Genomic DNA, 24,142 nt, shown 5'->3' with positions numbered 1-24,142 from the left:
GGTAATAACATTCAGGGCGGAGAGTTCCGTACCCAAAGGGTAAAAACGGGACCCTATTACTAAGACTACATCTATCCGTCTGTCTGTCACCAGGCTGTATCTCATAAAATGAACCGTGATAGCTAGACAGTTGAAATTTTCACAGATGATAACAGCAAATACATATAATAAATATGGGGCTCCCATACAACAAACGTGATTTCTTTGCCATTTTTGCGTAATAGTACGGAACCCTTCGTGCGCGTGTCCGACTCGCACTTGGCCGGTTTTTTTATAGTATTCCTTTGTATTTAAAGAGTTTTATACTTTCCCCAGAACACCGTGATACTTTCGAAAAAGTAAGTTAGCGTGCATAAAATGGTAGCTTACATCAACTCCCGCGCCGCCGCTCGGAGGCGAATCGGCGCGGCGGCGGTCGGAAAATCGTTAAGCCGCGCCGTAACCGCGCGCGGTACACGTAGGTAGCGACGGCAACAAAGAAACCTGGATCCCAATTAACCAAGTTTTACTGTAATACTAAAGGTACGAATAATATGAAATACACATAAGTCTAACGGTCTTATATCTAAGTTCTCTTCCAGACTTTTGGGTGTTAGTGACGAAGTAACGATTCATATAAGTTTTGACAATAAGGTCTCATTGTCCTATATACTGCTGAAACAAGTTTTCTTTAATGAGAAGAACTACTGCCCAAACCTCTTGTAATGGTACATAGTAAGATTTTTTTAAAGATTTCTTTCTGGTCTTTCGCTCTCGTTCTCATTAATTTTAACTATATTTTTCAGCGCCCTACATGGGTATGTACGACTACGGGGCTCTTGCATGGGTATGCAAGAGCCCCGTAGTCGTTATGAGAACGAAATTTGACTTGGATCTGTCATGGTAGTACATGAAATCTATAGACATCCGACATTACTTGTAAATCTTGCAATCACACAGTTTAAAAATAACTTTTTTGCCATCCGTACCCCGAGGTTCCTTGGCAATAAAGCGTAGTGAAGTCGCATAAAACCTTTGTATGATTTAGTATGTATTTAATACGTCTGTACTCGATATACACGTACACGTCAAGTTTCTTGGGGAATTTGCCTCAAGATCTTCAACAAGAACCTGGGGATATAAAGACATTTTCCAACAGATTTCTTAGTCATTGACGCTAGTGTAGGTATTGGCTAACTGCCCTAACTGGCCAAGTAGTAGTAGTAGCACCAAATGGATACTGACGGATAAAGTGGCGAAGTACATATATAAATAAGTATGGTATTTAAGCTTTGTTACCATAGAAATAAGAATGTGTCCCAATATATTTGGCCACTTTGGTCATAACCCATTTAATGACTGTAATGGTTAAATTAAGATTTCGTATACCGAACTATAATTGCGTGCTTTTCATGTATGGAATCCCAAACTATAATATTCATTTCGATACGCTGTAGTCAACTATAAAAGAATTTGCCCAATCACGTGCCGCCGCACTCCCATAGAAAAGACATAAACGCGCGGCTATTTTTATCTACAGAGATACTTACCAATTTTCATTAATTATTTAGGCTTTATAGTAAAAAAAGTATTATACTGAAAAAGCTCTCTACTATATCACGATTGTATAAAATACTATTTGAAACCCTGTAATCTTAGCTGCCTACTTAAAATAACAAATTCATCTAACCCGTCTCCTAATAATCTAATGCATATTCCGACCTCAATTAGCCATAAAAATCTTACGAAGACCTTACAAAGTAAAACGCGGCTTATCAATTAGAGATTACTGTTCCTATTTGCATTCTGATGATGGTTTTTTTCTGACGCGTGACAAGGCAGGCTAGAGCTGTCTATCCTTGTTATAAATTATGTTAAGCTGATTTTTTGAGCGTCTAAATGACTAGGTAAGAAATTAAGAATTGAGTTTCAGTTGCGGATTGTAAAACGAGACGCTTTTGAGATACGTTGTTCGACGAATCGTTTGATGGTAAGCTATTATCGGCGCATATCTGCAACACACAAGCGGGTTAACGGTATTTAAGATGGGAGTACGCTCTTTTATTGAAGGTCTGAAGGTCGCATACACTGTACTACAGACGGTCATTGGCTTATTAAAAATGTATTTATGCGAAAGTGTCAACCCATCATTTTTTCCCCACTAATTTCTGATTAGTCAGACACCAATCGATAAATCAATAAAAAAAATTCTCCTTAAAATGTTTTCAAACATAAAGAGGTGGCTTTTATTAGCATTTTATCCAATTATTTCCATATAAAAGGTTCATACAAAAAATCGATACGTCATTCAGGGGTTATATTAATACTCTTTAAAGTCGAAGGGGGTCTCGATATTGAAAGTCACGGTCAGGTGTAAGACGATTACTTGTTTTTTGGTTTTGATATCGTTTATAAAGATTACTGTGTCTTAAAATAATATCTCTCGCAAATATGGCTCATAGTTTTATCGGTTAAAATAACTGTTTTCATCTGTCAAGTTATTTTATTTGTGTATAACAAAACACTGATGTATGAGGCAAAGAATCTCCTTATCACTGTTTGAGAATTTATGAGGTAAGGCTTTTTTTGGATTTTATCGGCTGGTTACGAGACCTTTAAGCCAATCTAACGGCCCGGCCACGACATTGCGCGACCGGCGGCGGCGACTGCGGCAACCATAGATGGGAACGAAAGGTCCGATCGCAGTGTCTTGCTCCAGCCTATGGTTGCCGCCGCCGCCGCCGCCGGTCGCGCAATGTCGTGGCCGGGCTGTTAAGTAAGGTCAATACGGATAAGTGTGGCATACGTATGAACTCGCGATAAACACTAATCAATGTGTAATCAGGCCCCAATGTGAAGGCTAGCCACACTTATCCCGCAGCCACACTTATCCGTAGGTATTGACTTATTTTAATAATTAGTTCTGTAGAAAGCGACCAACTTTTTATTTTTGTCAAAGTACTCAGTGGATTTGGTCGCTTTCTGCATTTATAAGAAAATGGAGTTGGTCGTTTTCTGCATAACTAGGGTCTTTTAGGGTTCTGTGCCTTAAAAGTAATCTTAGCGTAGCCCTTTATCTCAGGAACGCGTGGAGGTATCAAGTTGAAATTTAAACCATATAGTATGTATGTACATATACTCAGGTCTACGGTCCCTTGGAGCTGTGAAAAAAATTAAACTTCTAGGTTAACGTTCTAGGTTTATTTCGCAAAAACGAATATTTCGACACTCTCAAAGGAATCAAAATTAATACGGTACTTCCCGTTGACCTATAACTATGGAATTTGGCAAGTAATATCGTCTTACACTACAGATACAGAGAACAATCTGAAAAATGTGAATTTATAAAAAAAAAGTTAAATTTGTACGGAACCCTCGGAGGGCGAGTCCGACTCGCGCCAGGCCGGTTTTTGCTATGTTATGTTTGTTATTTAATAATGACACGTAGTTTTGTCAATATAGGTAACTACGATCAATATAGGTAAGTAGTAGTCTATTCGTAATTTGCGCTACCTAAAAAGTTTAAGACGAATTACAATTCTACATGGCTACGTAATCTAGGTAATTAATGTAGAACAAAAAATCCTCCTAATCACATTATAAAGGCTCATTTAGACGGTGCGAGAACTCGCATGCCAGTTTCATTACATTAAGGTATTTGATCGGTCGGCTGAATTGGATGTAACCTCAATATTTAGTGCCCAATGTAACTTAAATCGCATGCGAGTTCGTGCGCCGTCTAAATGAGCTTTTATGACGTTTCAAAAGCGAGATTTAGGCCCAAATGAATAGTGTACAGTTCTTTCGCGGTAGCAGCGGACGCAGCAGTTAATAAGGGCACTATCTCAACAGTGATGGATCCGCGCGCGCCCGATACCGTCGACAAATAATGCTAGGGAGGTGAAAATAACGATAAATACTAATAACGACCAAAAAGCCTAGCCAAGCTGACAATCATACATCGACAAACGCAATACGAAAAATATGTTAACTAGGATGACAAATGCTACGAAAAGTCAAGTGACCAAATTTCATACAGTATTTAAGTTCCGATTGGCGATTTCTATCAACAATTGTCATTTTGGCTAGACCCCCAGCTCAATTTAAAATGACACTATGGTAATGTTAAAAAGTGGAGGAAAAGTTCTAGCGTAGGTAACAACTACCTAATATGTTAAAAGTGTAATTTTTTTTTATTACTTGAGTGTTACTAAACATTTTTTATGTACAAAGGCGATTTGTAAGGCACTTGTTCAAAAACAGTGAAAAGTGTTTACGTAGCTAATTTGTATAAGTTTGCTTTGTAACTAGTAATAGGAATAGGTAACTGAATTATTCTGCTCTGCAACCTACAGTTAGCAGCAATCTACTTCGCTTTGAACATATAACAACACGTAATAATATCAATGAATAAATCTAAAAACATTCCTCACTTTCCTTGCATTATCTGAAGCCAAAGTTATAATGGCATCGATAAGAAACCGTTTTACCGACATGTCGATAAAAATGACGTATCGATTTGGCAGATCAGTCGATAACAGTCGGTAGTCGCGAGTCGATGCTCCGTAATCCGTCAAAGGTACCTGCGGTCCGATATCGATAAGATCTAGAGTGTGAGCTTATGCGTACAAGTAAGCAATGGAAGTAGGTATGTTGTTGAAATGAGTACTTGTTACAATATCCAATAATAATTTAAATGACTTGAAATTGAAGATTTGTTAGGTTAGGACGTTAATATAATAAAAGTTTTAGAGGTTCGCCTACTACTTTAAAGCAAATTCTGGCGATAGGTACAAGGAGCATTAAAGAAAGAGGTACAAAGCTTTCACCGCGAACTATTGATCTTACTTGGCCAAAGTGTGTTATGAGTTATGAGTACAAATTCTTGTACCCTTATGAGTATTTCTACATTTGCATGCTCCTCAGCTGCAATAATTGTGCCCTTACAGTACTTACACTATGATATTTTAACGATAAACTACATAGTTATATGTGGTATTTTAACGATAAACTATAAGTTGTTTTTATCGATATAATGACATCACTATTGGAGGCACATACCGATACAATTAGTCGATAGCGCTCGCCGGCCGCGCTAACTCGACATTCACTACATTTGTCATAGCTGCAGTTGGAAAGTATGGAGACTACTTGTATGTTTTATTATTTATTTTAATAAAAAACCTGAACATAGTGAAGTATTCTATCTAAATACCAGCGCTAGTAAAGCAGCGAAATTAAATGGATTTTCAAGTTACTTTTCAAGTATAGCGTTTTCAGTCAACATTTTACGACGTATTTTTATATAACTGAAAGCGCCTATTCATCCCGTGGGAATATACAGTTTAAATAAACCATATTTAGATGATTCGCGCCGATGGTGTTTGTTAGAAAGGAATAACGTTTAACAGAGGTTTCCAAAGATTTTTTTTATTCTATGAATATTTTTTTTGTTTTATGAATAAGGGATCTTTGTTGAATTAAAGCAAGTCTAACATTTTTAACAAATTCGAAACCTGTGGACAATTAATGAATTATAATTCAGGGAATACTAGTGCAGCGGGGAAATACTGCCAGCGTCCTTGGCACGTTGCCTACGAACCCTATTTTTTTTTAAATGAGGCAAAACCTAGTTAAGACGAGTCCCTTGATAGTAAGCGACTGCCGTCGCCCATGGACACCTGCATCACCAGTGAGGATGTGCGTTGCTAGCCTTTAATATAGGAAGTACGGTCTTTTCTTGAAGGTTTAAAGGTCGTAACGGTCCGGAACACCGCAGGCGACAGTTCATTCCACAGTTTATTTTAGTCTTAATGTATATTCATAGATTTTTTTTAGAAAAAATAAATCATAGTAAACCAAACAGTCGCCTCCACGCATCATAATATCATAAAACCCATTACCCAGAAGCGTTATCTAGCAGCACGGACCATCTCTCATTTTCGGACCGCACGGGAGGCCGCGATAACGCCGGATTAACAACAACTATTTATCATTCACTCACTCTTTATACGACCTCCTTGTTTGGCTGTATTACTATGGTTAAAAAACACGCGGTTCTGTAAACCAGACTATTCGTGACTTTGTCGATTGGCAATACCTACCATCCCCTTTTTAGAAACCAAACGAAAATATATGGCCGACGACGCAAATTGGCTTAAGGGACTCGCATCCAGAGCGTAATATTGGATTTAAAAACAAAACGCATAAGCGTGACAATCGAAAACTTCTTCAACTGCTTACGATATCATCGCGCAAACTTTTTTTTAACAATTAATTAAACTAAATTAAAGAATCAGATGCAAATTTTCTAATAGACACTCTTCGCTAGTGAATGATGGTCAACTGACAATAACTTATAGTGGTCAGTCAAGCGAATGCTCGCTTGGTCAGAGAGCAATGGGACGAGCAGACCTGGCGACAGAATTGATTGCTGGCCAGCGAGAAAATAAAAGTTTCGAATTTCGAATTGATTGGGATTGATAGTTCGAATTAGATTCGAAATTTGAAAAGTTTCGGGCTTCTGTGACGGGTATGTAGCTAGTTTAACGAACAAGGAATAGTTATTTGTTATACAAGGGTGCAAAGTTGTATTTTACCCGCGAGTGTTTCAACACACGAGAAGTAAAATACATTTGCACCCGTGCGTAACACAAAACTTTTCTCCTCACTATAGCGAGGAAAGTGCAACATCCACAGGCGTTAGATCATCTTCATCACTGGAATCACTAATTTCTTTACGATAATACGATATTATAACAGAAAACTCTGAAAGTTGTGTATTTTTACGTGTCGGAGTCGGTGAGAAAATTTTTGTTGACAATGTTGACATTTCTGACGATGCGTTTTGAAATTGTATCAACTCAACTTGTGCGTTCAGAATTACAATCAACATCATTTAAAAAAAAACAAATGTTTCTTATGGAATTTAAGGTTTATGACTTAAAATCATTACATAAAGCTAAATTTGGTATTTTTTATTAAATTCTCAAACCATTTATTTAATGATTATTAATATCGAACGAACCATTGTTATGAGCGTTTTACGTTTTGTTATCTGTCAAAAGCTACTTAAACACGATCCATCCAAGGTCAAATTACTTTCCCCACTAGTGGATAAAATGCGTTTTCCCCGCATGTTTTAAAGGATAAAAGACGGCTTTCCGAGCTAGTGAGGGGAAAAATTATTATTTATAAAAATAAATATTTTCAGAAGCTACAAAAATGGAAACATCTCGATGTCAAAATGTTTGCGCTTATAGAAAGTCCCACTTTATCAGGTTTAACCTCAAATTATCAGGTGAACCAGAATCATTTTCAAAACTCCTTACATTCAAAAATTCAAATTAACGGAAACACGAAACACAATCGACTAACGTTTGTCGGAAGCTGTCACAAGGACGCGCCTAGGTGTCAGATAAGAACAATTGGTAAACAACCAACCACGTGGCCATAATTGCTCGGAACAATGCTATTGTGTTGCGACGAAGAAATTGTGGCGCGAAAACTCGAAATTCCCGAGAATCTTTTGGCTTAATTGGGCGATATGAGGGTTTGGGAGAGCGAGAAGAATATTAATTGGTCTGCTGGTGTGATTGTTGCAATTAATGGGAGTTTTATGCGTTTTTTGAAGGCGATTGTTTGAATTTTATCTGAATCGAGACTGAAATGTGACCGTTTTACGTGTGGTGAGAAAAAAGTGATTTAGTGTTATTAAAGGGCATTTTATCGGTCGATTTGGTGCTAAAGTGCCACTTGCAGTTTAAGCCAATTTTCTGCCGACGCTTTTTAGTAATTCTAAACCAGCGTTGAACTGTGATTTCTTCAGTTTAGAAGTAAAATTATACCTACCGAAGTGTAAGTTTAAGATTGCTCGACTTGTACTGTAAGGAATGAAATTCATTCATGAATACATACACACTCACACACACACTTTTGCAGCTCTGTGTATACTCCATTTACAACAAAATCATAAGATTGTAAGTATTAAAAAAACCTATATCGGAGCGGCAACGGTGTTCACAAATATCTGAACAAAGCCTCTTTTATCAAGATGTTAAATTGCATGTTCCGATATTTTTTAGCACTTTGGCTGCTCCGATAATTATATCTGATGTCATGTAGCAAGGCAAAGGAATTTTCAAAAATACTTTTGTGAAACGGACCACTTTAAGGGATATTTACCGTGTCTGCATCATGGTCAATTATCAGGAGATGAGAGGAGATGTTCATTTGTCTATAACGCATAAAAAACGTGAAACTTTTCGCGCAAAAACTCGCGCATTAAACCGAGATCATAATCACCTCAACAAAGGAGCACCATCAGCTGTTATTCGGGCTTCTGACCTATATCCGTGACGTCACCAACAATAGGGCATTGTTTCCAAGGAGCGGGTCATTCACATCAACTTAAATAGGTTTCGTTTGTTTGTATCCAGATGATCTGATAGAAAGAGAATGTGGTAGTGAACTTTGCATTGTCTTTGTCAGGTATTATATTGTTTTGTCTTAAGTGAATGGTTGTAGTACTACGGCTTTGGTGTCTGGTCGCGGCGTCCGACGGAACTGATTTTGTCACAGAACTACAATAACGCTTATTTTGTGAGTGCGAAAGAGGTAGACTACAAATTAAAAAAGTGACCACTTTTGAGTTTCTTAGCGGTTCCTATTAGCGGCCGTCTTGAATGTTCAAAACGTAAAGTTAGTGGACTCGATTATACGAAAAGCTGTGTTAGAGTTACGAACCAGACCCAGAACCGAGGAAGACCCAAAACATCATGGTGTGATAATATAAGGAGTTGGACCGGTTGTGTTGCGGACGCTACCACTCTGGGCAGAGTGGCGAAACACAGAGAGGACTTTCGCATGGTGATCGCCGACATCTTGGAACTGTTACAACAGAGAATAATTTACGCAATCACATATTATTTTTGAATTTAATACTTAAAATGGCATTTAACATCGATTCGTTAGTCGCACTTTTGATATTAGACGGGCAATCTTTTTCATTGTAGATCTACACATTTTGACACTTGAAGACCCTCTATACAGACCTCCACATCGTATTAGTATTTTATCTGACATTGGACTTGTGAGATTCAGACATATTAAATAATAAATATATTTGGTGTCTTGTAACCGCATCCGACGGAACTAATTTCGAGAGCCTGTTACACCTAGGCTCTCGAAATGAGTTCCGTCGGATGCGGTTACGAGACACCAAATATATTACTATTAATACTAATAAGATTTGGAGGTCCAAATCTTATTCATTTAGACGGCGCGCGAACTCGAATGCGATTTTAGTTACATTGCTCGGACAATTAAGGTTACATCCAATTCAGCCGACCGATAAAATTTTGTGATATAATGAAAATGAAACTCGCATGCGGGTTCTCGCACCGTCTAACGCTTGAAAATGGCACATATCTTAAACTCAACAAACTCCAATGCGAACTGTACTTCAACATAAAGTGAGACTCATGTAAAATTCCCACATTATCCGCCGACACCTCCGCTCGTCAACAACGGTAAACTCATAATATATGACCTGAGCGTAAATTTGCCGGTTTACGTCGCCTTGAAGTTTCTAGAATATCTGTAATTACTGAATAATACACCAGCTGTTTTCATATATGTGTAAAAATGTGGCTTTCCACCAGAGAAGGGCCCTTATGCACACTAACGGTAAACTCACATTTGACCTGAGCGTAAACTTGCCGGTTTACGGCGTCGCCTTGAAGTTTCTAGAATATCTGTAATTACTGAACGTTTGCGTGATTTCATTATGATTTGAGTTTGACAGGGAAGGCTAAGAAGATTAGTTTGTATAAGGTGAAGGATAAGTTGATTCATCTTCACAAACATAAGTTTAGGTCTTAGTTACTTATCGTATGTATCCTTTAAAAAAATCAACGTTTAGAATTTCCAGAAAATCATTCATTGGAACTACAACATGCGAAGAACATAATACGTTTTGGAAGGTATTACCTTCATTAGACTTACGAAAACTTTAAAACAAGCAATTACCGACTACATTTTTGTATGCAAGCAGAGACGGAATAATTATAGACGAAGCTCTCATTACATTTTTGACTTCTATAAACGGTCCATATGACTGACACAATGATTAAGTGACTAAACTTATTTGGCAATATCACCGTCAGTTTTCAAATATACCCCGCGGCCCGCCCGCTAATAAAAAAAGATGTTATACATGTATAAGCATGTATTTATTTATATAAGTATGTTCGTCGTCGACTAAATACCCGTAGTACCTAGGTATGTACAAGCTTTGCTTAGTTTGGGGCTAAGTCGATCTGTGTAAGATTGTCCCCAAAGACTCATTTATTTTATTTATTATATTGTACAAGAGATTTAGGTCGTTAAACAAACTTAGGGAAATGGCATTATTGTAAATGGTTTCGGGTTCTATGTGTTTGTGGTTCATATTTCTAGAATTGCTATCATGTTAGCATAATACCAGAAATTCGTAATAAATTTCTGGGAATAGGAAACCACAATAAATTGTCAGGTCCTATATTGAAGCGGCATATTGCTTGGATGTTGTTTTCGTTATTTATTTAAATAATTTATTACTAAATATGTTTTAAGTATTTCCTAGCTAGTGATTTAATGTTTAGGTACTGCCACTACTAGCTATTTTAAGAAAATCGTTATTTGTGCAACCAGAGAGCAAAGTTCGTTTATTCTTCATGTGCTAATTTTGAGTCCTGAGCGCAGCGACGTACTCTTGCGTAATTTGGTAAGGTTTTAAATTAGGGAAAACAAATATTAATAACTGCTGAGATGACAACTTTTTAAAATCTATATTATATACAGTTTTGTATTTACTTAAATAAAACATTGTTATAGTTTTGAAACTTGCTGAGTGCCCTAAACATCAACCTTTATGTATCCTAACCTAGGAATATACTTAATGATAATTGTATGTGCCCACGTTAAAAATATTTAAGGATAAATCAAAATAATTTTATTATATATTTTGTTTTATTTATAAGTACCTATTTATAGCCGATATAGCCTGACAAGTCACGTATTTTGATATGATACCTGGGTTACCTGCAGAAAATAGGCAAACTATTCGACGAAATCAAATAAACTAAAATAAAAGTAACTAATCATTTTTGCATAATAAACAATTTATAAAAATAAATAAAACTGTTCTGTTATAAATGTAGCTACTGACAGACATTGCACCGCAAATTAAAAAAATAAATGATGTAGAGCTTATACCAATAAATGAGTTTATTGAAAATCAACCCGAAACAGTTGAGAAAATGGAGTTATTAAATGATTTCCTGATAAATGTTCAATTCTAAGAATAAATGACATGGGCTAATGGCCAACAAAAATGGAAACTGGCAAATGTAAACCGTTATTTCATGAAAATGGAGTTATTTAATGATTTCCTGATAAATGTTCAAACCTAAGAATAAATTATATGGGCTAATGGCCAACAAAAATGGAAACTGGCAAATGTAAACCGTTATTTCAAGAAAATGGAGTTATTAAATGATTTCCTGATAAATGTTCAATTCTAAGATTAAATGATATGGGCTAATGGCCAACAAAAATGGAAACTGGCAAATGTAAACCATTATTTCATGAAAATGGAGTTATTTAATGATTTCCTGATAAATGTTCAATTCTAAGAATAAATGATATGGGCTAATGGCCAACTAAAATGGAAACTGGCAAATGTAAACCGTTATTTCAAGAAAATGGAGTTATTAAATGATTTCCTGATAAATGTTCAATTCTAATATTAAATGATATGGGCTAATGGCCAACAAAAATGGAAACTGGCAAATGTAAACCGTTATTTCAAGAAAAGATATTAAAGTAACACTTTCTTAAGTAGTCAAATATCTTACTTTATTGTTAAACCACCTGGCATTGACGTCATGCCAGACGTAAATTTTGATATATTGACAGATACCAACCCCAAATACTAAACTGCCACTCTTTTACGATGGTGTTGGTGTTGGAAGTATAATTATGAGTTTGGGACTGTTAAAATTATTGTAAAAAAGTCGGTTAAATATAAACAAACGGACTTTGTTATGATTTTATGTTATTAAGCAATTATCACACTTTTGTGGATTGTTATATTTGTAGATCGAAAAATGCTCATTTGTCTACGTTTCATGATTTTAAGTTTCATTGATTGTTATTTGTATTATTGAGTATTTTTAACCAAACATCAAATTTTGGAGGCTGATAGTATACTTACATGTTATACCTTTAAACTTAATTATTTGTATATATATTTCTATATTTTAGGGATCTCGGAAACGGCTCTAACGATTCTAATTAAATTTCCTTTATGGGGGTTTTCGGGGGCGAAAAATCGATCTAGCTAGGTCTTATCTTTAAGAAAACGCGCATTTGTGAGTTTTTATATGTTATCCGAGGAAAGATTTTAAGCTGATATAAGAGAAGGATCGACCTAGGAGTAAAGGAAAAAGAGAGATCATCGTGTATGAGTTGCGAGGTCTCTGTTCGAACTAAATTACTTAAAGGAAATACAAATAAAGCCTATGCTTACACCACAAAACACCCACTGAAACTAAAAAAAATTACATTGACGGTGAATGTATTTAAACCAGTAACAAAAATATTTTAGCATTTCTTGTGCTGCATAATCAATGATTTAAGGCAAAGGAGCTAAAGTGTGCAAAGCTCTGACTTTAATGTCAAACTTGACAGCTTGAACATCATACATCCTCTGTCAAAACTAATCCATTTTTACCGAAACCCGTTCAAGGAACCGATCGAATTATCTCCTGAATAATTTTATGTGTGCTTTTACGAGTACAACAATGTTGCCATACGCGTAGTGTGATTTATAGCGAGCCGTGCAATGAAATGGCAATACTGAGTGCGTTCGGATACTTTGTAGGCGAATTTCTTTGATTGATGTTGAAGTGTAATAAGTTGGGTTTATTCGTTGTTTTATTACGGTGGCAGTCATTTAAAACTAATTAGTTGTTATTACTTGGGTTGGGTGTTCTTTGTTGCGTGCGATAACCACTTAACTTTAGTAAAGTTTTCGAGAAATTGTTAAAGAAAAAATATGAAGGTAACACTTGAGATACCAAAATACGGGTAGGTAAGTAAATTTTGGTTTGAAAAGGGCTTTGGCTTTATTATCAAAATACATATTCTCTCAAGTTCTCCGTCTTCGAGATCATTTTCTTTTTAAATAAAAACTGATACCAATTTCCATTTTTAGTTTTAACCATCAAAACTACCAAAGTACCTTTTTTAAGACGATTCTCGCTGATTTGGCCTTGAGCGTCTCAGCGTCTCTGTACCCGCACCCCGCTCACTGCGATCGTACGTGAATTTCGTCTCGGTGCGGCGACTGCGGCGGAACGAGGTTCAAAGAATAACCTACAGCCCAGAGGCGCGCGGCATTTGGCGCTATACCTCGTATTTGTGTATCTTTTGCAGATATTTTGTTGTTTGAGTATGAGTAGATCATGCGTGTAGTGAAGGTCGTAAATTATAATAAAAATATATTCCCTTATGCATTATACTTTACAAGCCTCAGTTAGTTAATTTGTGTTTTATCTGTTTCTTACAAATAAATACCTAAGTCAAATCGACGGATTAAGATTTATAGCTAAAGCTTGGTATGTACTAAATTGAGGCGTACAGTGCGTTTATTTTATACAGTTTTTTTTTATCCGTAATAAATAAATATAAATAATGCCATTAATAGTTAACTTATAAAATTAAAGTACCTACTAGCTTCATATACTACTACAAATTTGTTATTTTTCGAAGTTCGAAGTTTTCTCAATCATTACGTGGGAATATCATCATTATTAGGGTTCCGTACCTCAAAAGGAAAAAACGGAACCCTTATAGGATCACTCGTGCGTCTGTCTGTCCGTCTGTCACAGCCTATTTTCTCGGAAACCAATTAAGTTGAAATTTGGTGTATATATGTAAGTTTGTGACCCAAAGACGGACATGTAACGTAAACAAATTAATTTTAAACACGGGGGCCACTTTTGGGGGGTAAAAGAGAAAATTAAAAAAAAAAGTTTTTCAAACTATATCGTGTTACATATCAAATGAAAGAGCTCATTGTGAGAATGTCAAATGTATATTTTTTATAATTTTAGGATAAACAGTCAATTCAATTCAATTAAATATATTCTTTATTCAAATAGGCCTAGCAACAAGCATTTTTAAATTGTTTAGAAGTTATTCACGAAAATAGGCAAAAAATGAACATTCCCCCCCTTTATCTCCGAAACTACTGGGTATAAAATTTTGAAAAAAATACACATAATAGATCTTTACCTATAGATCACAGGAAAACTTATTAGAAATGAGCAGTCAAGCGTGAGTCGGACTTAATAATTTAGTTTTTGATCCAACCCCTACGGGTTTATTAAAGACATTTCACGCACGTTTCACATAAAAAATAAATTGTTTAATTTGAGTTATGTACGGAACCCTTGGAACGCGACTCCGACTCGCACTTGGCCGGTTTTTATTACAAGCGCGCCACAACCAAATCAACGCTTTGCAGTCATCTATTTTTTTAGTGGTTAACATTATAATATGTCGGTTAGAAAACATTTATTTATTTATTTTAAATGAAGTTTTCTCAAACATACGTATATTATAGTATAATATATACGGATATTATCATTACATTCATTGTAATAGACCGCAAAATACCGTGTTGCGCTCGCTAATGCGCGTCGCAACCAAATCAGCGCTCTGCAGTTATTTATTCTTTGGCCACAATAACTCCGATATTATAGCACTTTGCTTGTGCATAAGCGAACATAGTGCAAGGAAGGCACGGAGAGACGAGCGACACAGCCTCCTCGTCTCAAAGCTGGCACACGACTGCCGGCCACGCCATTTTCAGGCTGCATACGCATGAAATGTGGAAAAACGTTCGATTTCTTAAGAAAATATTTTTTGATTAAGAAAAGCTATGTTGCATTTGTAGAACCTGTTAAAACATTTTTGTTAGTTTAAAAATAATTTTAATCGATTAAGCCGTTTAGAAGTTATAAGCAAAGTTAGCCGCAAAATGGCCTGTCGTGTTATTTTTTTTTCGGTGAAACTACAAATTTCAGGAAAAAAGTCAAATGTTGAGATTGTTGTCCATAGAGTGAAGATGCATATATATTTTTTTCATAATTTTTGGTTGACTCATTTAGAAGTTATAAGCTCTAAAAAGTAACAGTTTTTGGCCAAAAACTGCGCGAAGCGCCTTAAGCTTTCTAGCCACGGAACTCTAAAGCCTCTCGAAAACGGGCGTGCATAAGTATTTTAATAAATCCACCTCACTCGGCCGTAACCTCGGCTTTCCGTTAATACAGTAAAGCTCCCACTAGCGGCTAGGGGTGAACATTTAATCATATTTGCAGTGCATATTATTATGTACTAATAGCATCGCTCTTAACTAACCTGACCTGTTATGCCAGGAAACTGACTGTACTTTTGTTTCCATAGCCAACTAATACTCATCGAGACAATTTTAAAAACCCCAAACACAGTACGGTTGCGTTATTTTACCACAGAGTCTCCATCATCAGATCAGCTCTATGGTACCATATCCATTGTCACCCGAGTTACATATGTATGCAAATTTTCAGCTTCATTGGAAGACGGGAAGTGGGTTAAACTTGCAAGATTTGACCTTTAAAGCTAGCTATGCTAGGTATGCTACGCTAGCTTGTAATAAAAATAGATATTTGGTGATTTTTTTACTATCGAGCCAACTTTAACCTTTTAAAGTTTTGGTTGGAGTCTGCCCTTACATACCTAATCAGAAAAAAAAGTATATAGTATAGTTTAGTGTATGTAGTGTCGATTTTCATGACATGCCTTTGATTAAAATGTGTAAAAATTCAATTAAAAACTATAGAAACTTCAATTTTGCTTTAGCCTCCTTAAAGTAGGATAGGATCGTAGTAAGGATAGAAATGAATGTCGAAGGCCGGGTAGTGTTTGTCTTGTTTTCATAGCTTTGTGTTTGTAACTATAACAATTGCTCTTTTTTACTAACCTGTCATTTGCAGACGTCAGAAAATCTGCAAGTGACATCCCTATTAGGCACGGCAGGAATGACGGAAATACTGCCTTATAAAATATCACACGGCCACCTCGCTCCGCCAATCATTGCAAAATCGGCCTTCACTGTGACCAGTTTCGGTTGATTATCGATTGACTGACTTTGCGGTATAAAAACGTCAAATGGAAAGAGGGCATGGAGTGGTTTTGAAGTAATTTCTTGCGAAAAGGCGACGGGTCCGTACCTAATCCGTTCGTAAGAAAGGTGAGCGTTCACTTAGTTATTGGTTATACATACAGAGACGTAAACTAGAGAACATTTTGAAACACTATCTATTGTAGGCAATTGTATCATCGTCGACAGTGTCTACCAATAGTCAAGAAAGTGCGTCTCTCTTGGTAGGTACATTATTTAGTGGTACATTATTCTTTGGCCAACATTTATCTGGGATCTGGTATCCTTATAAATTTGCGCAGGAGACCGCTGTTCTAGGTTGTCGGAGTAGTTAGGCAGCACTACTTCATCTCTTTCTACACTAGTCAACCAAGTGAGGATCTAAGTGTTGACTTGCATTCAAGGTGGTTAAGAATGGAAATATAGGTACCTACTCTCAAGCGTCCTTAGCGATTTTAAAAAGGAAAGTTACCACTGTAATTGCCTTAAATGGACGTACATAGTTAGGAAAAAGGATCCATCCTTTAAAATTTTTCACTATGAATGACTTTTCCTTTTGACAGAAAGTTGAAATTTTAATGAGAGATTTTTGTGAAATGGATCCTTCTCCCTAAATTACGTGCAAATAAGGTTTTAGGAGTCAATTTTTAGAGACAATCATAAGTATACATTACCCAATGTTAGAGGTTTTATAGTAGGTTTCTGATCAATTAATATTAATGAGAGTTAAAAAAAGTTAATTATTAATTTTATAAGCAAGCCCACCATTCTCCGCGCCCGTGTGTCCCGGCAGTAAACACAGCGCAACCCGACGCCTGCCGCCATTTTTCAGCAAAATACTGCACGTTAATTTAACACCGCGGCGCGGTCATTTGCGCTCCTTTTGCCCCTTTTTGCCCCTTTGCTCTCTCCAGGCACGTTTGGACGTTTCACATATAATTATGAGAAATTTTATTAGGTTTATTAGAATATTTAAATAGTTATCGTTTAATTTTATTAGACGCCTGTGACAAATACACACTCATAAGTATTTTTGGTACTTGGCAAAGTTTGTTATAGATATCACCGGCAATGTTAAACTTCGCTAATATGTACGGACAAGTACGAGCGAAATGCACGATACGATGTCATTCTGATACCTACGAGTGTACAATCGAATTGGCCTGTAAGTTTAAAATTATGTGTGGCATCATCTTGCAGTACTGAGAGTCCCAAGAGTGACTAACGTAATTAATATAATCATTCATTCACTTCCTATAAATTTAAACCGTCACATGGTTATTTAAATATCGAACGAATGTTTATACATACAGAAACTGTGTTTAGACTGATCTCAAATGAATGAGCGAAACCTGAGCGGCGTTGCGTGTCAGTATGGGAGTGAATGAAAAATGTTAACGGATATTAAAATTAACTGAAGGGTATTTAGAAGGCGAAAGGTATTTTAAGCATAGTACGTGGATAAGTATCAAAAATCATTGCAATCAAACATTGTATGAAAATTTACCTGCGCAAATTTTTGCTGGCGTATTTGCGAAATAATTCTGCATTTACTATTTAATTGTTTCTATCGCAATATCTATCAGATCATTCGTTTTTTAATGGTTTGTGTAATTTATTACCGACCTACCTATACTGGCTGTGTAGATGTTAGATTGTTTCTTAATTTTTTTCCACAGAAAATATTATTGTATTCTGCGAGTTCATACCATTCTGACATCTTAAGTTTTTTTTTAAATTAAAAGTACTTACCTAGAGTCTGTGCAGAAAGAGAAGAGTCGTGGATAGAATGTATGGGGCCATTCCACGACTTCTCTTTCCGAACAGACTACGAATTAACTTCTAAAAACCTGAACTTAAGCCATATACCAATATTTAAAAAAACCTCGAGTAGGCATGTTCCAAATTCAAACTTTCCACATGAAACCCAACGAGCAGTTGACAGATCCCACAAAAGTTAACCTCCAACCTTTGTTAAGGCGACCCATTCATTAGAAAACACCGCGCAAGCGTAACAGCGATATGTGCGTTTGAAAACTTATTCGAATATGCACCTTACTGTTTCAGCGTAAAGAAGAAAATTGAATGAGTTTTCAAATGGAGTTATGATTGTTATGTCATAACTGCGGCATAACGAGTGACGCGTGTCTGTCATGAATGGCTTTTGTTGCTGTCTTTAGATATTATAAGGGTTTTTTAATCGATTTAAGATGAATAAGTATGCGTTCATATAAGTATTCTTCTAAGTGCAGGAAATCAAATGGCTGATAGGCCAAAGGAAATAAATTCATTGTAATTTCTCCTTAAACACTCATTAATTATTCTTAATTCTCGTACTTTGTGCATCTATTTAATAACAGTAAGTTTCGTTTATTATTACTTCTTTACATATTAAGACACTTATTTTAGTTGTTTTTATCTATTTCTCATAACTCTGCCGTAAAAGAACTGAAAACAAATAAAATGCAAATTATGTTTTTTTTTTTCTATTTGAACGTTTGCGTAATAATTACCTACCTAATAAATATAAAATACCATAAAGGATAATAATGATGATGCATAAGTATAAGTACCTAATAATATCATCATTCCTCTTGAATCTATGTTTGAAGCGTAATTTCATGGTACACCAATATTTTAGTTTTTTCTTGGTAAATCATCTAATCAAATTAGAACAGTCCAGATGTCAGAAACGGTCCGATGATTTAATTCAGACGTTATCACAGCGATTTAGCTGATTGAGCGAGTGGCCTTGGCTCGACCTCGCACGCGAACTTATTTGCACGTCTATGGAAAGTTTTATGATGAGACAAACTTGTACTCGGCCTGAACGGACACTTGAGCGTAGCGTGCAGCGGGGCGGGCAGCGTTCAAATGAAACACATGCGAACGCTCGCAAGTGGCCTAAATGCTCCGCTGGACGCTTGCCGCTCCGCTCGTCATGTTGTTGATATCGTACGCTGCATATAGAATCATGTTCTATTAAAACGTTGCGTTGACTTGAAAATGTGACGCTTGACGCTATATGCAAAGTGCGATATCCATTAAAGTAGTATAAGACATGAACATTTTTAGCTAGACATTCTTTTATGTTATAACTTACAAAGTAGCGGAGCCTTGGAGAAAGCAATCACTTACCTGAAATAAACAAAGGTAATAATTAATACAAGTAGGTAAATTAAGTCATATACTTATTGCGTATAATACTTTTATTTTTGGTATAGGTAATTGAGGTAATTTTATCCCGACCAAATTAAATATTGCCACATATACCTCCTGTTTCTCAATTTCATCATAGAGTTAACAAGAAAACGTCCATAACAAAATATCCAAGGAACTATTAACACTGAAGATAGTTCAAAGAGAACTAATTTAAAGCAAGTTAGTTCAATGAACACGACCCGCGCGTGTATATCTAGTATCTACGTCATAATCAATTCACTGGGAAACAATGGACGGCAGCCCGATTTGTCTGCACCTTTATAGACCATCTGACAATCTGACACTTGACAGCTGTTAGCTGACAGTAGTGACAGTCGTCTGTGTCAAGTATTCACACCTTTGTTAGATATTGAGCTTAGAGGTGTGGTGCGGAGAAATTAACAATAACATGTCTAATTCTAGGAATTAAGGTAAGTAATACTTATACTGAGTTTTCATACAAAACCATTACATTTACGGAGGAGATAGAGTTGTTAAAGCAATCAATGTACAGCGTTAAAGAGTACATGACCAATGATTATTCCGAATTTGATATTATTTTAAACAATAAAATATTATGTAACCACAGTAGTTGAGCTGACCAATATATAATATTAGTAGTGTTTGACGAAACTTAATTTTTCACTGTATAGAAATAATCTTAATAAAAATTGTAATATACTGTACTATAATAATAATAATACAAAATTGTATTCCTATGAACATAATCTCTGACGATCATTATAGTTATGCGTTTTAGGTTTGATTGAAGGCAAATTTATAATGTATTTTATAATGAAATAAAGATATCTTATCTTATCTTAAAGTTAGACTAAGAAAATACCTAATTATATCCAATTTTAATAAGTAGCTCCTTGAAGCGTTCAACAATAAATAATTATTACTAGTAATGTATGTGTGTATTAAGTAAAATATTAATTAATGGCTGTTGATTTTTAATAATTAAAAGGAATTGGTTATTTTAGAATTAAATAAGTTTTTGGCAAAAATTTCATTTTTGGTACAAGATTTTATCGCTGACTGTACTTTTCTATCCACAGGCAACTAATATTCATTGAAACAATTCTAGCAACCCCTAACACTATTAGTTTGCGTTGTTTTGTCACAGAGTTCCCATGGCCACCTCCTATCTTCATCAGCTCCATGTCATCATAATGTTGCCTTGTCATCCGATTTACATATGTGTAGAAAATTTCAGCTCAATCGGAAATAGAGAAGTTTGTTAAATTTAGCTTCCAAGATTTGACCAACACATACATACTATAGTTCTTATACATACCTAGTACCTACTAACAGCGCAAGTTAAGACTTAGCAATTCGAACCACGTAAGCATATTAGCCTGAATCTAAATTACACTTTAATGTAATTTAATGGTAAAAAAGAAAACTGAATTACCAAATACCGAAAATAAAATCAGGAATGAATATTTATTGTCATTATAAGCGCATTTTGTATGCATCCCTTGTACTTAATTAAGCTCCGTTAGCTTTGGATATTGTTAGAATTTATAACCGTGTAATGTAATGTTCTCCGAAGACCAAAGCCGAGACCATACATAAGTCTTAGAAATATATATCAGAGTTCAGACAGATGCCTTAGCTTATACATAAAAAAAGTTTTTTTTAATACTTTGTATGTGGAAAGAATGCAGTTAATATTTTGTGCTTCTAAAGTAGGTAGAGTTAGACCAAGCTAAGTTGGCAGCTATTTTGAGAGCCCAGACGGTGCAAGTGATATTTTAAATGTCAAACTTCTATGAGATTATGACGTTTAAATAACACTTGCTTCGCCTGGACTGTCAAAATCGCTGCCAACTTATCTTGGTCTAACTCTAATGTTATTTAATTATTTATCACATTAAAATGCATTTACTGTACGTAGTTAGCGTATAACGTTCTCCTACAGATCAAGCAAAAACTGGCACACGCGCATATCTCCAATAAAATCGACCAATTGGATCCCCCCTCCCACCTCCCACTCTGTAACGGTACTTTTTCATACACGTTTTGACATACACCCACGCACACTTAATATGCGAACATTTGCATATTTTATTTCGTTTAAACATATAGTTTTCGTGTGTGGTAATGTATGCGTGGAGTCAATGGCACGAAAGCAATATGGCGGGTGTTATTTGAGACGCTGTGGAGAAAATGTAGTAATTATATGTACGAGTATGGGTCTGAAAGTGTAGTTTAAAAATATGGAGTAAAAGTAAGATCTCTTTTCGCTTGTAATTAGCGAGGTGATGACGAGAAATTTCATAGAAAAAAAAAAGATATACATACATACATTATAATTAGGTAGGTAAGTATGTTAAAAGCAAGTAAAAAGTAGTTCATATCATTATGAACCAGGGGCCTACCCAAGGTGACAACATTAAAAATAATGTATAGCTATAGTCACGTGATTTTTCGTAGCATCTGTCATCCCGATACATTTTTTATTTTCTTTTAGCGTTTGTCGATGTACGATTGTCATCGTGGTTAGATCTCCAGGTACTAACGTAAAAATATATAATTCATAATATTATAGTTATGATTAGGCAGGTATTTATTTAACCGGTTTGAAACCATGGTGAATGTTATGATGAAATCCAAGAACCCACTAAGTATGTACATAAATATTTTGTTTTGTAAATTTTTGAAACATGATCTCACATCCTTACCTCTTTTAACTATTCTTTAATTCTTAAAATCATTGTTTTAGTATAATTACCTTTTAATACTTCAACAATGTTTATATAATTATAATATGTTATGTAAATGGCAAGGCAATAGAATTCGTTATACAAATACCTACTTACTACAATATATTAAATAAATAGTTAACCAAAAACTTCAGCAGTGAGTACATATACATATTATAAGTATGTATGTACTTATTTTAACTTAGTCCATCGACCGCCATATTATATGGCGTAAAATATAAAACAAAAAATGTAACTAGTTAAGTCCATATATTTAAAACATCTCAAAAATGACCTTAGAACCGTCAAAAGCATATTTTTAATTTCTCGACACGGCTGGTGGCATGCGCTCGAGTCACGAAAAAAAAGTCATACACGCCCACGCAAGAGGCGTTCGAAATTTCAAAATCTGAACACATTTGCAATTCAAAACGGTCAGGTGACATAGCAGGAAATCGAGTTGCGCGCGCAAGGGTTTATGGAAGTTCTTTGGGATGTTATTTTAAATTAAATTTTTATTAAAATTAGATTTTAATCAGCTGGTTTCTCAGGACATTTACCCCCTTATTTATAAAAGCCTCAATTAGTTGATTTTTTATCCCCTTAGATTTTATCCCTTTCTTACACGTACGTAAATCAAAATGACTGATTAAGACCAACGATTAGGTTAACCTAATAACATTAATGTTTCGTACTCAATCATGAAATCAGACAAAAAATACACTGAAAAATAAAGTTCGAAATGTACTTTCAATTATTTTTAAATTATAAAAAAATAAGAAGGAAGTGGCATCACGCCGTGAGTATATAGATATTCGCTACATGCACGACAGTAACGCCACCTAGTAGGTACTATTTTTAGAGAAATTTGTCTGAAGGATCCATAAGAAAAATGGTCATATTATTATAAAAATCGGTTTTAAAGTGAAACACACAATACATATAACTTTGAAACTGAATCTGTATCGGAGGCAAACTATTTCCCTACTAATTTTGTCGTGAGGTTTTAGAGATAATGGCGATCCATCAAAACTCAAATAATTAATCTAATCATGTGTATAGTGGTGACTGAAAATCTGGCTAAAGCATCTCTCAGCTTTACTGATGGTCACTGCGTAGATTCAGGGTTTAAACAAGGTGCCCAGTACACAGTATAAATTATCTAAAAAGGCGTCATATAGACGTTTTGTAACGCGGCGTTTACAGTACTATGCATATCTTTTAAGCGGTTTAAGCTACCCAAATAAACATATCAAAACCATTACCCTCACTCAATATGACTATCAAGAAATTGCGCTTAATGCCCGCTTGCATCCATATTCATAGTGGCCAGTGACAGTCGGACACTCCCTGCCTTTGATGCCGCGCGCGGCGCGCGCCAATGGCGGCGCGCGCGCACGCCCAATGGCCGACAGGGATGCTGCAGGGTATTGCAGTTATATGGGAGTAATTGGGTGTTTAAATCGAAAACAACCGTATACTGTATACACAATTAGGATTTAGGAGGCCCTCGTTTTCGTTAGTGGATGACGCGTATTTTTATTTAGTTAAAAATATGTTACATCAGAAAATTCATCTCGTTTAACGAGCAAGACTGAAAAAAATCCTTAATTCAAGCCTCACCGCCAAACTATAGTCCTAAAAATTCTGTACAATAGAAAAAAATACAAGATGATGTTACAGGATGGTCATTCTCATTATTTTTGAGATCTTTTCCCTATAAAGGGTTGGAAGTTACACTTAAAATTATTTTTTTCATGAACACTTTATTTTTGTATACTTATAAACAAGTACGAAATAGATAATGGAATATGTTACGACAGGTAACGTAAATACGAAAAAAAAAACAGGTAATGTTTTGATATTAATTATTCCACAAAACAGTTGGCGACGGACATGTTTTTTTGCAGTTTTCTTTATTTTTGGACTGTCTTAAATTCTTAAGGTACCGATTGGATTCAGACTGCACCAGCGTTACTGCTGCATTATTGCAGCGCGACAT

The 24,142-nt window shown here is 35.6% G+C and overlaps 2 protein-coding genes across 2 annotated transcripts in view; one reads left to right on the top strand and one right to left on the bottom strand.

The window, feature by feature from the left end:
• Window positions 1-349, top strand: part of LOC134751023 (DNA polymerase interacting tetratricopeptide repeat-containing, protein of 47 kDa) — a 160,508-nt gene extending 160,159 nt beyond the window's left edge. The window contains exon 5 of the mRNA XM_063686351.1: window positions 340-349. The gene's annotated coding sequence lies outside the window, so the exon portion shown is untranslated. The remainder of the gene's footprint in view (window positions 1-339) is intronic.
• LOC134751009 (transcription factor Sox-17-beta.3) overlaps window positions 1-24,142 on the bottom strand; it is a 141,021-nt gene that overhangs the window by 53,844 nt on the left and 63,035 nt on the right. The window lies entirely within an intron of this gene.

Source organism: Cydia strobilella, chromosome 21 (assembly GCF_947568885.1).
Source record: "Cydia strobilella chromosome 21, ilCydStro3.1, whole genome shotgun sequence".
Taxonomy (NCBI): domain Eukaryota; kingdom Metazoa; phylum Arthropoda; class Insecta; order Lepidoptera; family Tortricidae; genus Cydia; species Cydia strobilella.
The sequence above is the reverse complement of the archived record's forward strand: the minus strand, read 5'-3'. Positions and strand labels throughout refer to the sequence as shown.